The 15523-nt window shown below is 37.6% G+C and overlaps 1 protein-coding gene across 3 annotated transcripts in view; it reads left to right on the top strand.

Annotated features, from left to right (window-relative positions):
* Positions 1–2386: 2386 nt before the first annotated feature.
* LOC101740962 (zinc finger CCCH domain-containing protein 13) overlaps positions 2387–15523 on the top strand; it is a 69769-nt gene continuing 56632 nt past the window's right edge. The window contains exon 1 of one of the 3 annotated variants that reach the window (XM_012689412.4): positions 2387–2543. The gene's annotated coding sequence lies outside the window, so the exon portion shown is untranslated. Of the gene's footprint in view, positions 2544–2671; positions 2737–15523 lie in introns of those variants that run through there. The other 2 variants (XM_012689413.4, XM_062672355.1) reach the window with 2 other exon arrangements.

The following is a 15523-nucleotide window of genomic DNA, read 5'->3' as shown; positions in this document are numbered from 1 at the left end:
ACATTAATTTTACTAATACCAAGCGTATGGAGAGTTTTAAAAATTGCATTTGGTTCCATACCTACTTTGTGTAATGCAATCACAGCGATTCGGTTCTCTTTATCACCCCACTCCATTTTAATATCGCCAAATATTGTACAATGTATTGGCGCCAAAATGAGAAAACTCAATGAGCAATCATATCAAAATGACAGATTCCAAATTCAAATGTAATATTTTGTTTATTTTTAATTGTAACAGTATTTATGGCCAGACTAAGTATACTTAATATTATAAAGAGGAAAGATTTGTTTGTTTGTTTGTATTGAATAGGCTCCGAAACTACTGAACCGATTTCAAAAAGTCTTTCACTGTTTGGAAGCTACACTATTCCCGAGTGACATAGGCTTTAATCTTTTTTGAAAAAAATTAGGGATCCTTACTAAAACTCCGATAATGTAACCCAAGGTGTAAAAAAATACCTAAAATATTCTTTACATCGCGTGCCCTGCGAAAACTATTGATGATAGAATAAAAATATGTACTACGACATTGTAGAACATATTATTATTATTTATAAAAGTGTCCCGACAGCATATGTCTAACTATTATATTTATGCCGCAATAAGTGTTCTTTTATTTTAAAAAATAAAACAACGTCGTTGAAATTTTTGTTAAAGACCCGAGCGGAGCCGGAGCGGGCCGCTAGTAATTAATACAAGAATAGAATTATTTAAAAAATGTGACATAAATTCAATAAAATCACAGCACAATTCACAAAAAAAGTACTTGAGGCCGCAAACAAAGACAGTTGGTTCGTATTGCTTGGTATTGACAATGCATTCTCACAGATTTATGTGTGCGTGCACCGTATTAGCTGCGGCTGTGTGCGTGCGGTATGCACATAAAGACGCGTCTCGATTGGTGAAATATTTTACGCGATTCATTCGCAAGAGTTTTTTTCTCCTACCTACGCCGAAAGTTCGGTTTTCCTCCCTGGGTACTGACAAGTGCGCATGCACATTAGTGTCTACGTCTGCTCTCACGCACCTAAAATTCTACGCCATTGTTGTGCTCGGGTAATTTGCAATAGGTATTGTGCTTAGTGTAAAAGTGAAATAAACAAAAGGCAATAAAATTTAATAGTGAAGTATTAAACAAAGATGAGTTCATCAGACAGTTCTTATTCAATTAGTAGTAGTTTATGTAACAATTAAAAAACATTTAAATTGTTTTTTTATGAGCCTCCCCACCCCGGGCTCCGCCCCGGGACCCCACCGAGACTTCGCCCCTGGACCCCGGCTCGGTACTCCACGAACTTTCGGCCTGATAGGAGAAAAAATAGTATGTGCACTGCGGGAAAAAAGTAGGACATCTCATCCCGCGTGCTTGCCACCCTTACTTTTCTCCCTCGGTGCACAATATACTATTTGTTTCCATCTCAATCATAACAATAATGTTTGACTTAATAACCACCGACCTGATTTTGACAGTACGTTTCCAGATAACTTTTTTGGCGGTTTTGGAATGAGCTCCCCTCCACGGTGCTTCACGAGCGCTATGACATGTCCTTCTTCAAACGAGGCTTGTGGAGATTACTTACCGTTAGGCAGCAGTTTTGCTCTGCCCCTGGCACTGTTGAAGTCCATGGGTGACGGTAACCTCTTAGCCAAAAAAAAGAAAGCTACAAGTACTACAAGCTATTAGAAGTTACACCTTTAATTCTCATATGTCTCAATACGCATTCATTTTATGATTGATATTTACGGGCTCAAGAAAACGCGCTTTTCAAGTATCAATTACACTGCTATTGATTAATTTTATAATCATAATCACTTCTGTCTTCATCGTGGCCTAAAGGATAAGACGTCCGGTGCATTCGTTTTGAGCGATGCACCGGTGTTCGAATCCCAGGCGGGTACCAATTTTTCTAATGAAATACGTACTAAACAAATGTTCACGATTGACTTCCACGGTGAAGGAATAACATCGTGTAATGAAAATCAAACTCGCAAAATTATAATTTGCGTAATCACTGGTGGTAGGACCTCTTGTGAGTCCGCACGGGTGGTACGGGTACCATCACCCTGCCTATTTTTGCCGTGAAGCAGTAATGCGTTTCGGTTTGAAGGGCGGGGCAGCTGTTGTAACTATACTGAGACCTTAGAACTGATATCTCAAGGTGGGTGGCGTATTTACGTCGTAGATGTCTATGGGCTCCAGTAACCACTTAACACCAGGTGGGCTGTGAGCTCGTCCACCCATCTAAGCAATAAAAAAAACAAAAAAAAGTGGGCCGTATGCTCGTCTGCCTACAAGGGCAATAAAACAAAATAAGCAAAAAATTTGCTTAGTAGTCGCAAAAAAAAAATCTCCAATCTAAACCCAACCTTTATGATTGCGTCTACGCTGACTCGAAAAGCGAACGGTTCAGTCCGCGAGAGCCTTCACGACGATCGGCCGTGGCTCTGTTACATAAAAAAAATATATATATAAAGAAAAACCTCAAAGAGACCTCACGCGCGAGTGCACCGACGGAAAACCAGGAAAATAATTCGGAAAAAGTGAGTTGATCCGTGCAACGCGTTCTTAATTTTGACAAGTGACGTTAATGACAGTTATTTTGTTTTTTTTTTAATTAACGAGGCACAGGTCGCCACCTCGTTATGCGTTGTTACGTAACTTTTTTTGTGTACTTTTTTTTAGTAAGCGCTGACTGCACTTTGAGCAGGAGAACCTGTTTGAGTTTGAATTGAGGTTACAGTATGATTGTTATTACGAAACTACGGATTTGTCAATAATCGTGTTCGTGAACATTTTGTTAATACTAAAGCGTTTATTATTTAAAAAAAACTTATCGTAAAGCTATATCAGATTACCCAATCTATATCACTATTATGAAAATCTCCGACATCTGACAGCTGTTTATTGACGATGCTATTGACAAGAACAAAAGTTTCCTCGGCCGGAGTAAGCCAATAAAACGCTCAGTTTTAGAAATTCAACGCGTGCTAGAAATCGAAATGAAAGCCAATATGGATTGGTAGTTATTACCTGTCGTTTTTCCCACGAAGCCCGGAGAATAGGGTAACCAATAATTTGTACGTTAATTGGCTTAAGTAATGTCTACATGTCTACATTACTTGTCGTCAGCTACGTGCGAGTAACTATATGTTTGTGTAGCTGGAGAAAAACTTAATCTCATTGTCGATGGATGGATTTTGGAAACCCACCCTACTTCGTGGCAGCAATAGGCAGGATATTGGTACTCCCCGTTCAGGTTACCTGTGCTGATAGCCTTGAGAGGCTATTTCAGCTTCGCCCTAACGTGTAGGTGAGCTCACGGGGCTCAAACCGGAGTGTTGCTAACACTGGCCCTAGCAAGATCAGTGCTTCACAGAATCTACCATCGGATCGGAAACGCGACCCACTGAGAAGATTCGGCGAGAAACTCAGTGGGCTGTGTCTGTGGGTTAATTCGCTCGTCGAGCCCTTCGTCGCAAGCGACGGGTTCGACGAGGACGATGACCGGTGCTTGTGGTACCTAAAAGCACCGTTAATGGATCGGGAGGATCCGTAATGACGTGTTTTGGGTTAACAATACCACTGTTAATAACGCAATAAAACTTGCGAGTTAAAATATTATTGACAAATACAAGGTTAACATGTTTTTCCGTCATGTGCTATTAACTATTAACAAAAATAATTGCACTAGTCAAAATACTATTTCCATTTTAAAACAATATGTAAATAATACAATATTTTTTTGTTAAATTGTTATATTATGTCTACTCTTTGATCCTACTTCAGTATTTACAGAGAAATCATTATTTGTATGATTCTAGAGATGCAACAAAAAAAAACAATAATTAATTATTAAGTATAAAAAATTCGTAATTTATTGTAAGTTTGATTTCAAACAAAGCTTTCGGAGCCTTCAACCAATACGTTTATATTCTGGGAAAAGCGTCAAAAGCTTCAATCTATTGTGAACACGATGCTATTAAGATTTGCCTAAACATGTTTTATAGAGTAAGATCCCGGGGCCCCCAGACGTCACGTAATTTTCTGACGAACGAAATATGGCCGATTGCGCAGTGTTAGTATGTACTAAGAATGCGTGCCTACCTGCTACCTTGCTTAGACGGCCAATTTTCAGGTATCCAATAGGGCCAATTCCTATATATAATTTGATTAATTATTTACCTGATTATTTAATTTTTAACTGATTTTCTTTTAATATTAATAATTAATTGATATGTGTCAACTGTAAGAGAGAGATAGAGAGACAGAGAGACAGAGAAGTCAATATATCCTAATACATGTCTCACTCAGTCTCATGCACGTGGATAATGCCCTCGCGCTCTTACCCACAGAGGTAATAAATTGAATTTAGGGGATGATTGGCCCTTTAAAGCGTCTGCAAAGCAACTCGGCCGACGGAAAGTGTCCGGGAGTATTGGCGACTTATTTTTAAGGATATTGCCTAAAATATACGTAAAAATCAGCTTTCATAAAATACGTGAAGTAGGTAATGATTTTATGTACCTTGAGTACCTGATACCTGAAAATTGGCCGTCTAAGCAAGGTAGCAGGTAGGCATGCTTTCTAAGTACATACTAACACTACGCAATCGGCCACATTTCGTTCGTGAGAAAATACGTGACGTCTGGGAGCCCTGGGATCTTGGACTATTAGTTCTTACACAGAACACTTCACAGCCCTGACGCTCGTGGTATAAAAATTTCCTAATTTAATTTAAGTTTGATTTTAAATATAGCTTTCGAGGGATTGAATACTAACCCAAAAACGTTTATATTCTTTGAAAATTGTCAAAAGCTTCAACTAATTGTAAAAGAAAAAACTCTATTAAACTTTATCTAAATATCCTGTATTTACACAAAAAAAAACCTGGCAACCCTAGCGGACTTGCTAATGTGAATTCCACTATTATCCCAACGATAGGAGACGAATAGAAGAGCTTAGACTTATTATCTCAAAATCGCCTTAAAAGGATTAGAGACCACAATATAAGGCTTGATACCACCATCTCGTTTTTACCATCTCAACGCCCGCCACCGGAGTAGAGTTCATCCATACTACCTGGAGCCACTGCGGTCATCCACAGTGCGCTTCCAGAGATCCTTTTTTACCACGTACCATCCGGCTATGGAATGAGCTCCCCTCCACGGTGTTTTCCGAGCGCCATGACATGTCCTTCTTTAAAAGAGGCTTGCGGAGAGTACTTAACGGTAGGCAGCGGCTTGGCTCTGCCCCTGGCATTGCTGAAGTCCATGGGCGACGGTAACCACTTACCATCAGGTGGGCCGTATGCTCCATAAAAGCGTATTTTGTTAGTTTTTTTTAAACTATTATTTATTTTTCATTTTTTAGTTGAATTGAAATTATTTCAATTTTTTTTTTCACTGTTCGGTTTCTTTCGTTCCTTAATAAGTCTACCAAATTTCGAGTTAATCCGACGTTTTGAAGGGGGCCAAAATCATGTTCAAAGATTCCGTTACAAACATACATACGTCTGAAGCTAATAAAAGCGTATCAAAAACTAGCAGACCGCTCCGGCTCCGCTCGGGTCTCTATCAAAAATTTCAACGATATTTGACGTTGTTTTATTTTTTTAAATATAAGAACAGTTAAACACATGCTGTCGCGACACTTTTTATAAATAATTATGTGTTCTACAAAATCGTTGTAAATTATTTTATTCTATCATCAATAGTTTTCGCAGGGCACGCGACGTATTTTAGATATTTTTTTTACACCTTGGGTTACATTATTGGAGTTTTAGTAAGGATCCCTAATTTTTTTCAAAAAAGATTATAGCCTATGTCACCCGGGAATAGTGTAGCTTCCAAACAGTGAAAGAATTTTTCAAATCGGTTCAGTAGTTTCGGAGCCTATTCAATAGAAGCAAACCAACAAATCTTTCCTCTTTATAATATTAGTATAGACTAGTTCAACGAAGCAGTAATATTGGTGCGAACCCAGCTGACAGAACCCAGATATTTATAATTAAGGTAAGCGTCAGATAATACTAACGCGTCTGCCCGTGAGCACAATCTAACGCTAAACAATTAGTATCGCTTCGGTACCCCGACAAAATTAGTTTTTACTTTTATTTTTAGAGTTTTTATATAATTAATAAACTTTATTTTTAAGTGTTTCGTAATTTATTGTTGATGGTTGGTATTTATTTTCGTTTTTCGCGTGTTCTTTATATTAAATTGGATTCGTTTTGTTTGTTTCTCGTGAGGGTTTTCTTTCTTTTCTTGTCGCGCGCTGGTATGCAGTGATGGATTTACGTCTAGGCCCGTGAGGTCTGGCCCTAGGGCGGCAAAATTTTGAAGTGAAAACTTCTTTAGAATCGTCGTGATTTAAAACCGGATGCAACGGAAAAAACGACAGGTAAGAGACACAAATACAAAAATGTGTAGGATGAAGCCAGCAAAGAATGAGACAGAAATATACATACTATTTAATACAGCGGCATCTGTGAGATTTTTTAATACTAACGTGTGTATGAAAGCTCTTGTAGTGAATTTTAATTTAGGATTATACGTGAAATTAAAATATCAATTCACAGAGGGCGCTACCTTACAATTATTTACTAATGACAAAATTTTACATATACTTAAGACGTTTGGGATAATTGTATTTTAATTTTGGAAGGTTTCACTTCTACCACGTGTGAATTGCACACATGTTTTTTTTATTGTCAAACTCCTAGATTAAGGAGGCACAGTATATCTACCTTACAGAATAGAAATTAAATCTTACAATAAAAGATGAAGATGTCACTGGACATCTGATTCTGTTTATATCACTGTTAAGATTAAAATCAGCCAAAGGAATAGCTCATTGTTCACTGAAACAAATTGTCAAAATTTTATAGACGAAAAAAGTAAAGACAGTCTCCTTTGAAATGATGTGCTTAGTGCGAGTTTTTTTAACGTTCGCGATAGCGTATAAGTTAACTGAAATTCAGGTCCACTTCGATAAAGCGGTACGACACGAGAACCCTCTCATCGCGGCCGCCGGTAACTACATTCCCGATCGTGCGGAAAGAATGGAAAGCAGTCGACGTCGCCCCAAGCACGTCATTTCGGATCCTCCCGATCCACTAACGGTGCTTTTAGTTACCTTAAGCACCGGTCATCGTTCTCGTCGAACCCGTCGCTTGCGATGAAGGGCTCGACGAGTAAATTAGCCCTCAGATACAGCGCACAGAGTTTCTCGCGTTTCCGATCCGGTGGTAGATTCTGCGAAGCACGGCTCTTGCTAGGGTTCGTGTTAGCAACGTCATCAGGTTTGAGCCCCGTGAGCTCACCTACTAGTTAAGGCGACGCTGATATAGCCTCTCAAGGCTATCAGCTTAGGTAGTGTAAAAAAAATCAAATTCGTATGGAGTTTGTAACGTTTGCCTACGTTTGCCGCTAGGAGCGCTGTTCTAACTCCACACAAATATGAGTTAACTTTTACGCTATCGAGAACGTTTAAAAGCTCGCACTAAACGCTCTGTTTTCGTTAAAATTGTCTATTAAACTAAATGCAAGTTACGTTTAAGTAATCGCCGGTACGCAGCCTTGATAGCGCCCGGCAAACTTTCCACGGAGCCTTGCCCAACTCATTGCGAAGTCTTACGTAATTATTGATAAGTCGCTGACGTTGGTCCAATTCGCGTCACCCTCGTACTACCACTGGTACCAATAAATTTTTTCCACATTTATCATAACTAGAGAGGTCCCTCAGTAGTCGAAATTCGACTAATTCAATGAAATTATAAGTTTGAACATTCTTATCGTTCTATTGTCGGCCGTCTGGTGTAGTGGTAAGTGACATGGTCACTACACAGGGGGGTCGCGGGTTCGAATCCCGCCAAGGGAAGATATTTGTATGATAAATATAAATGTATTTTCCAGGGTTATGGATGTCTATTAAATATATGTATGTGTATAATAAAAATCTTACATTTATTTCCGTTATCTGGTACCTGTAACACAAGTTCTTTACGAACTTATCACGGGACCAGTTAACGTGGCGTGATTGTTAGTAAATATTTATTTATTATTTATTGTCAAAGGCTATTTAATATACTTCTAATTATAATCACAGATTTCTTTTTTTTTTAAGGGATTTTATGACCTGGTAACTAAGACCTTTAGATCAAGTGTTTATTTTAATTTAAATTAATCATATTTTTATGAAAAATGATATTATGGAGTGAAATGAAATGAAGATGATTAATTTGAGACATTAATCAACTGGGATGAAATTAAATGAAATGAATTGAGATATATGGGATGAAATATAATCTCATTAAAATGGTGGTCATTTACTAAGATTTTTTCAGTGGACTTTTTGGAGGATCCCGAGAATCATTATACATATTATGAAAATGAAAATGAAGGAAATAAATAAAAATAACAATTTTGTTTTTCCTTTGATGTGTCCCCCGTCGGACGGATTTCTTTTTGTTTGTTTTAAGTTTATTTTGTACAAAAGTTTAGGTATTTTATTTATCGATTGAGGCACTACGAAGTCTGTCGGGTCAGCTAGTTAATCTATATATTAATACGGGAAGCAAAAATTTGTATCCCTTTTTACGAAAATTGCGCGGACGGAGGAGTATGAAATTTCCCACACTTATAAAGAATATAGAGAAGAAGTGCACAATGCTAATATTTTTTTTAAATAATGAATAAAGGATACATTAAATCAATAAAGAAAACAATACACACACTACATACCATGTATTTGACGCACACACGCATGCATATTATTTATTGTCAAACTTTTGTTCTTTACGTCTGTTGTCAAATTGAGAATAGATTAAATATTGTTTGTCTTTGTTAATATTTTTCTATAGCGTAGTCTTGGCGAAATTTGTGATTATAGAAGTATAAAATACAATCATAATAGTGTACAAACTTACAATTCCAATTAATTATAGTCGAATTTCGACTACTGCGGGACCTCTAGCAATAATTAACGTGCTATCTTAATGATGTACGTAAAAACGACCATCGTGTGTAAATTTGACATTATAAATACTTTAATTCAAGAAAGCTAGTCGCTTCTTGGCAGACTGAAATCGAGATTCATAAACTTTAATATACTAAATTAACATATCTAATGAACGTTAATTGCTATGTGGGTTGAAGATCCTAAATATTAATGAAGTCGCCGCGGCCTAAAGGATAAGACGCCCGGGTTCATTTGTGCCCAGCGATGCCACTGTGTCGATGTTCGAACCCCACAGGCAGATGCCAATTTTTCTAACAATACTAGCGACCCGCCCTCACTTCGCTTCTGGGAATATGTTTTATTATTGACTAGCCGTATTCGCCCGCTTCGCTGGGCATTTGAAATTAACATTATTATTTATTGTCATTATTATTAGGGAGTTCGACACTCATATAAATATTAAGCCTGTCCATTAAGTACATGTATTTTCTACATGGATACCAAGTTTCAAGTCAATCGGATGCATGGTTCAGTAGTTATAACGGAACATCCGTAAAAAACAACTGTAGATTTATATATTAGTATCTGATATTTGCTGCACGCATTCTGTCAATGTTATGTCAAACGCCATTACAAACTTTAAAATGGTGGTTAAGTTTTCTTAAAATTTCCAATTTGCCGCGCAATTTTCTTAATATTTTTTTTCATAATTACCTTCTCCTGACAATAATCAACACGACAAAAAAAGAATTATCCAATTTTTCGCCAAACGGCGTTCTGGAGTTATGGGCGTACATACATTAGTCAGATTCATTTTTATATAAATACTAGCTGACCCGGCAGACTTCGTAGTGCCTCATTCAAATAAATAAAAGACCTAAACTTTAATATAAAATAAACTTTAAAAAAAACAAAAGGAATCCGTCCGACAGGGGACAAATCAAAGGAAAAACAAAATTGTTTGTTTTTATATAATTTCGAGCATTTTCATATTTATTCACCTCTTAAACCTTCTCTGGACTTCCACGAATAATTCAAGACCAAAATTAGCCAAATCGGTCCAGCCGTTCTCGAGTTTTAGCGAGACTAACGAACAGCAATTCATTTTTATATATATATATATAGATAGATAGATACGCACTTAAAACATCTCCACAAATGTTTTCTGATGTGAACTGGAGCTTAGTGCGAATTTAATTAGAGCGATTTAGGATTCGAACATCGACCCAGCCATCGAAGTAACTTCTTTCTTAGTTTTCAAACTACACAATAATATATTATTATTTTAATCTTCTTTCTTAAGCATTATTCTATTATTTTTCTGTTTAATACCCATTGATGATCGATAGCATTATCTTATGTCATCATTGTGAAGAAATTCTGTTAAAGCTCATTTTATTCTAAAACTTACCTACAATTTTTTGGTCTTTCTCTAAATAGACTGGCTTTATTCGTATATCAGATTTTTTTATGAAGGAAGGATTATTGGTGGCCCGAAGGCCTATTCAGCTTCACCAGGACAGGTGGTCGAGCAAAGACTCCGCCAGGAGGATGACGTTTCCAAACATTGCACTCAGTGCGAACAGCGCCCCTAGTGGCAAACTGGCAACTGTTTCAACTCCATACAAATTTGAGTTAACTTTTACGTGATCGAGAAGTTAAAAAACTCGCACTAAACACACTGGGATCCGGTCATCGTACTCGTCGAATCCGTCGCTTGCGACGAAGGGCTCGACGAGTAAATTAACCCACAGACACAGCCCACTAAGTTTCTCGCTGGATCTTCTCAGCGGGTCGCGTTTCCGATCCGGTGGTAGATTCTGCGAAGCACGGCTCTTGCTAGGGTTCGTGTAAGCAACGTCGTCAGGTTTGAGCCCCGTGAGCTCACCTACTAGTTAAGGTTACGCTGAAATAGCCTCTCAAGGCTCTCAGCTTAGGTAGGAAAAAAAAGTGTGATTAGTGCGATTGAGTTAGTTAGAACAGCGCCCCTAGTGGCAAACTGGCATCTGTTACAACTCCACAAAAATTTGAGTTAACTTTTACGCTATCGAGAACGTTAAAAAAACACTCACTAAACACACTGGGAATAGTCGCATGTGGGGTTTTTTAGCCTGCATAACGCAGCCATCGCGTTAAGATTAGACTACAAGAGTCCGTTTCGCGTATACGAGTATCTATATATTAATACGTGAAGCAAAAACTCTGTATCCCTTTTACGAAAATTGCACGGACGGAGGAGTATGAAACTTTCCACACTTATAGAGAATACAGAGAAGAAGTGCAGAATGCTAATATTTTTTTTAAATAATGCATAAAAGATACATTAAATCAATAAAGAAAACATTACACACACTACATACCATGTATTTGACGCACACACGCATGCATACTATTTATTGTCAAACTTTTGTTCTTGACGTCTGTGGTCATACTGAGAATAGATTAAATATTGTTTGTCTTTATTAATATTTTTTAATAGGGTAGCCTTAGCGAAATTTGTGATTATAGAAGTATAAAATACAATCATAATAGTGTACAAACTTACAATTCCAATTAATTATAGTCGAATTTCAACTACTGCGGGACCTCTAGTATATTTGTGATTCCACGAGCGTGACGCTTGCTTTGGTTTTGCGCAACGAATAGAAAGTGAACAAGCACGCTTGTTTAATGAAGATCAAACGAATCAACTAGAGTATCGTACGTACAATGATACGAAAACATTTGTATATTTAACTGAATAAGGATTCAGACCCTTCTTATTTATAGGTATAAAAAACGGGCAGATAAAACAGTTAGCGTCATTTTATTGTTTGTTCGTGAAAACATTTCCTGATTTTTCGTTCATATGTCTGGACCGTCTATTTTGAAAGTGGTGTAAGTCCATTTTCTTTTGTTTCGAGAAAATTAAAGGTTACTACTATATTTGTTGATTTAAAAATACAGGCAAACCATATGAGGTCTGGCATTGTTTCTATTGTTTTATCAACATTTAATTTTTTTATATGAATTAGTTTTTGGCTAATTAGACAACGATAACACATATTTATGTGCTGTAAATGGACTTACACCACTTTTAAAATTAGACAATTGTAAAAACTAGAGGTCCCGCAGTAGTCGAAATTCGACTATAATTAATTGGAATTGTAAGTTTGTACACTATTATGATTGTATTTTATACTTCTATAATCACAAATTTCGCCAAGACTACCCTATAAAAAATATTAACAAAGACAAACAATATTTAATCTATTCTCAATTTGACAACAGACGTCAAGAACAAAAGTTTGACAATAAATAGTACGCATGCGTGTGTGCGTCAAATACATGGTATGTAGTGTGTGTAATGTTTTCTTTATTGATTTAAAATATTTTTTATGCATTATTTTAAAAAAATATTAGCATTGTGCACTTCTTCTCTATAAGTGTGGAAAATTTCATACTTCTCCGTCCGCGCAAATTTCGTAAAAAGGGATACAAAGTTTTTGCTTCACGTATTAATATATAGATAAGGTTTTTTTTTTTTTTCCTACCTAAGCTGATAGCCTTGAGAGGCTATGTCAGCGTAACCCTAACTTTAGTAGGTGAGCTCACGGGGCTCAAACCTGACGATGTTGCTAACACGAACCCTAGCAAGAGTCGTGCTTCGCAGAATCTACCACCGGATCGGAAACGCGACCCACTGAGAAGATCCGGCGAGAAACTCAGTGGGCTGTGTCTGAGGGTTAATTTACTCGTCGAGCCCTTCGTCGCAAGCGACGGGTTCGACGAGAACGGTGACCGGTGCTTGAAGTACCTAAAAGCACCGTTAGTGGATCGGGAGGATCCGAAATGACGTGTTTTGGGCGACGTCGACTGCTTTCCATTCTGTCCGCAGGATCGGGAATGTAGTTACCGGCGGCCACGATGAGAGGGTTCTCGTGTCGTGCCGCTTTATCGAAGTGGCGCATGGACGCCGACTGCAGATACTTACTGATGGACTCTAAGTCCAGGTCGTCATGGAGGTCGACATTCCTGACGAACCACGGGGCTCCGACGGCTATCCTGCAAAAACGGGATTGAATGACTTGGAATGATTTTAAGTGTATGCGGGCCGCGTGAGCGAACACTACACTTGCATAGGTCATGACGGGGCGTATGCAAGTTTTGTAGAGATAGATAAGGATTCAGACACTTCTTATTTATACGTATAAAAACGGGCAGATAAAACAGTTAGCGTCATTTTTTTGTTTGTTCGTGAAAACATTTCCTGATTTTAATAAGCTAATCTTTCAAGTTCTTCCAATTTTCTACGACAACAATTCGATATATATAAATATATTTTTTTCCTTCCTAAGCTGGTAGCCTGGAGAGGCTATTCCAGCGTAACCGTAACTAGTAGGTGAGCTCACGGGGCTCAAACCTGACGACGTTGCTAACACGAACCGTAGCAAGAGCAGTGCTTCGCAGAATCTACCACAGGATCGGAAACGCGACCCACTGAGAAGATCCAGCGAGAAACTCAGTGGGCTGTGTCTGAGAGTTAATTTACTCGTCGAGCCCTTCGTCGCAAGCGACGGTGACCGGTGCTTGAAGTACCTAGAAGCACCGTTAGTGGATCGAGGGGATCCGAGATGACGTGTTTTGGGCGACGTCGACTGCTTTCCATTCTGTCCGCAGGATCGGGAACAATTAGATCAGATAAGAATGATAACAAAATAATCTGTTTCATGTATTAAACCCGATATTTTGTTTAATTCGATCAAAACCTTTACTATCATAGCAACTTCAGTGACACCAATTCTTTTGCCTGCCTATCTGCTAATAGTCTCGGGGAGCTATTCTGACTTCGCCTTGAGGACGTGCCTTCAAATACGGCGGTAATGCCCGTAAGGTGCGTAACTCATTACAAATCACGACTAGATAGCGTTTTAATGTAAAAACGAACCATAAATTGACCAATCGCGTGCAATCACACACTTTTACCCGCCAATCGGAGCGTGACCGCGAAGAAAACTTCATACTTGTCGTTCGACGTGAGAAAGTGCATTCGGGGACCACTTACGCACTAGTCGGCTTATCTGCTTGATTGGTTTCGAGAAGACGGGCCCATGTCTCAGCCAACTTCGTGCTAAGTGATTACAGAGCAGGATATTGAAGTTGTGTGTTTGCACGCATTTCAATTAGATCGTATCTCTACATTATTCCATAAGTCTGGAACTTTGTTTTCCAATATGGGGCCCACGCCTCAAATTGGATAATTTGATAATCAAAGGGGGAAATCGTACTAAATTAATATAGAAAATTTGTATTAAAATTATTTTGAATTTGAATTTCACTTTTTTATCATATGTTTTGAAATATTACTTACTGTGTTCTGATAACAATTCCATTATGATTTATTCCTAAAACCTATCATTTATGTTTTTAAGTGAACAACAAAAATTTTTAATGTTAAAAATTATGCACGGGGGCATAAAATTTTTAGAAATGTTACAGTAGGGCATGGCACAAAAAAGTTTGGGAAACACTGTTCTAAGCTATTCAGGCCCTCAAAACACTTAGCGAATAACTTGCTAAGTGAAACGAATTCATAAACGACATAGCTAACTTATTTAATGTAACACTGCAATTTGAAATTATAAAAAAAAATATTAATGCAAATGGCGGTATTTTTTGAACCTACCACATAAGTGAAACAAAAACTTTGTACCCCTTTTTACGAAAATTGCGCGGACGGAGGAGTATGAAATTTCCCACACTTATAGAGAATATAGAGAAGGAGTGCACAATGCTAATATTTTTTTAATTATGCATAAAAGATACATTAAATCAATAAAGAAAACATTACACACACTACCATGTATTTGATACACACATGCACATATACTCATTTGCTTATTGTTAAAGTCTGTGGTCAAATTGACAATAGTTAATAATGTTTGTAGTTTAGCTTTGCCGAAATCTGTAATTATAGAAGTATTTGACAATAGAACCTTAATAATGTTCAAACTTATAATTTCAATTAATTATAGTCTAATTTCGACTACTGAGCGACCACTAGTATTAGAAGATAGATATTATAAGACAGTTCTACTGATTAACCAGGGTCTTGTAGCCTTAAATAGCCGGATATGCGATCATCTAGCCTCAGCGCAAAACAATTCCCCCAGCTTCGCACGAAAATTGAAGCAACTAAATGTCATTCAACCTACGCTTTCTCGCCGACAGAACTGTACCGCGATTTGCGAGTGCGTTATTTAAGTCTGACCAGTGTCGTTGAGCTGGTTCAGCCGCCGGTGACCGGTCTGGGTGATACGATCGCTGAGTCCATGTAGGCAGTGGTGGATTTAAACTAGGGGCTACTCGGGGCAAGTGCCTAGGGCGGCAAAAAAATGTAGAAAGTAAAAAATTTTTATAGTCTTATCAAGATTGCTCAATATATTTAATTCATAATTTTCTGTTTATTTGATAATTTAACAAATTCAATTAATCCATTATTTGTGAATTATAATCTTGGCACTTTTGGTACCTAAAAATTAATAATCAAAATGATTTAATCAATTTATTTCCTTAGACATTT

This window comes from Bombyx mori, chromosome 2 (assembly GCF_030269925.1).
Source record: "Bombyx mori chromosome 2, ASM3026992v2".
NCBI classification, from domain to species: Eukaryota; Metazoa; Arthropoda; class Insecta; order Lepidoptera; family Bombycidae; genus Bombyx; species Bombyx mori.
The sequence above is the reverse complement of the archived record's forward strand: the minus strand, read 5'-3'. Positions and strand labels throughout refer to the sequence as shown.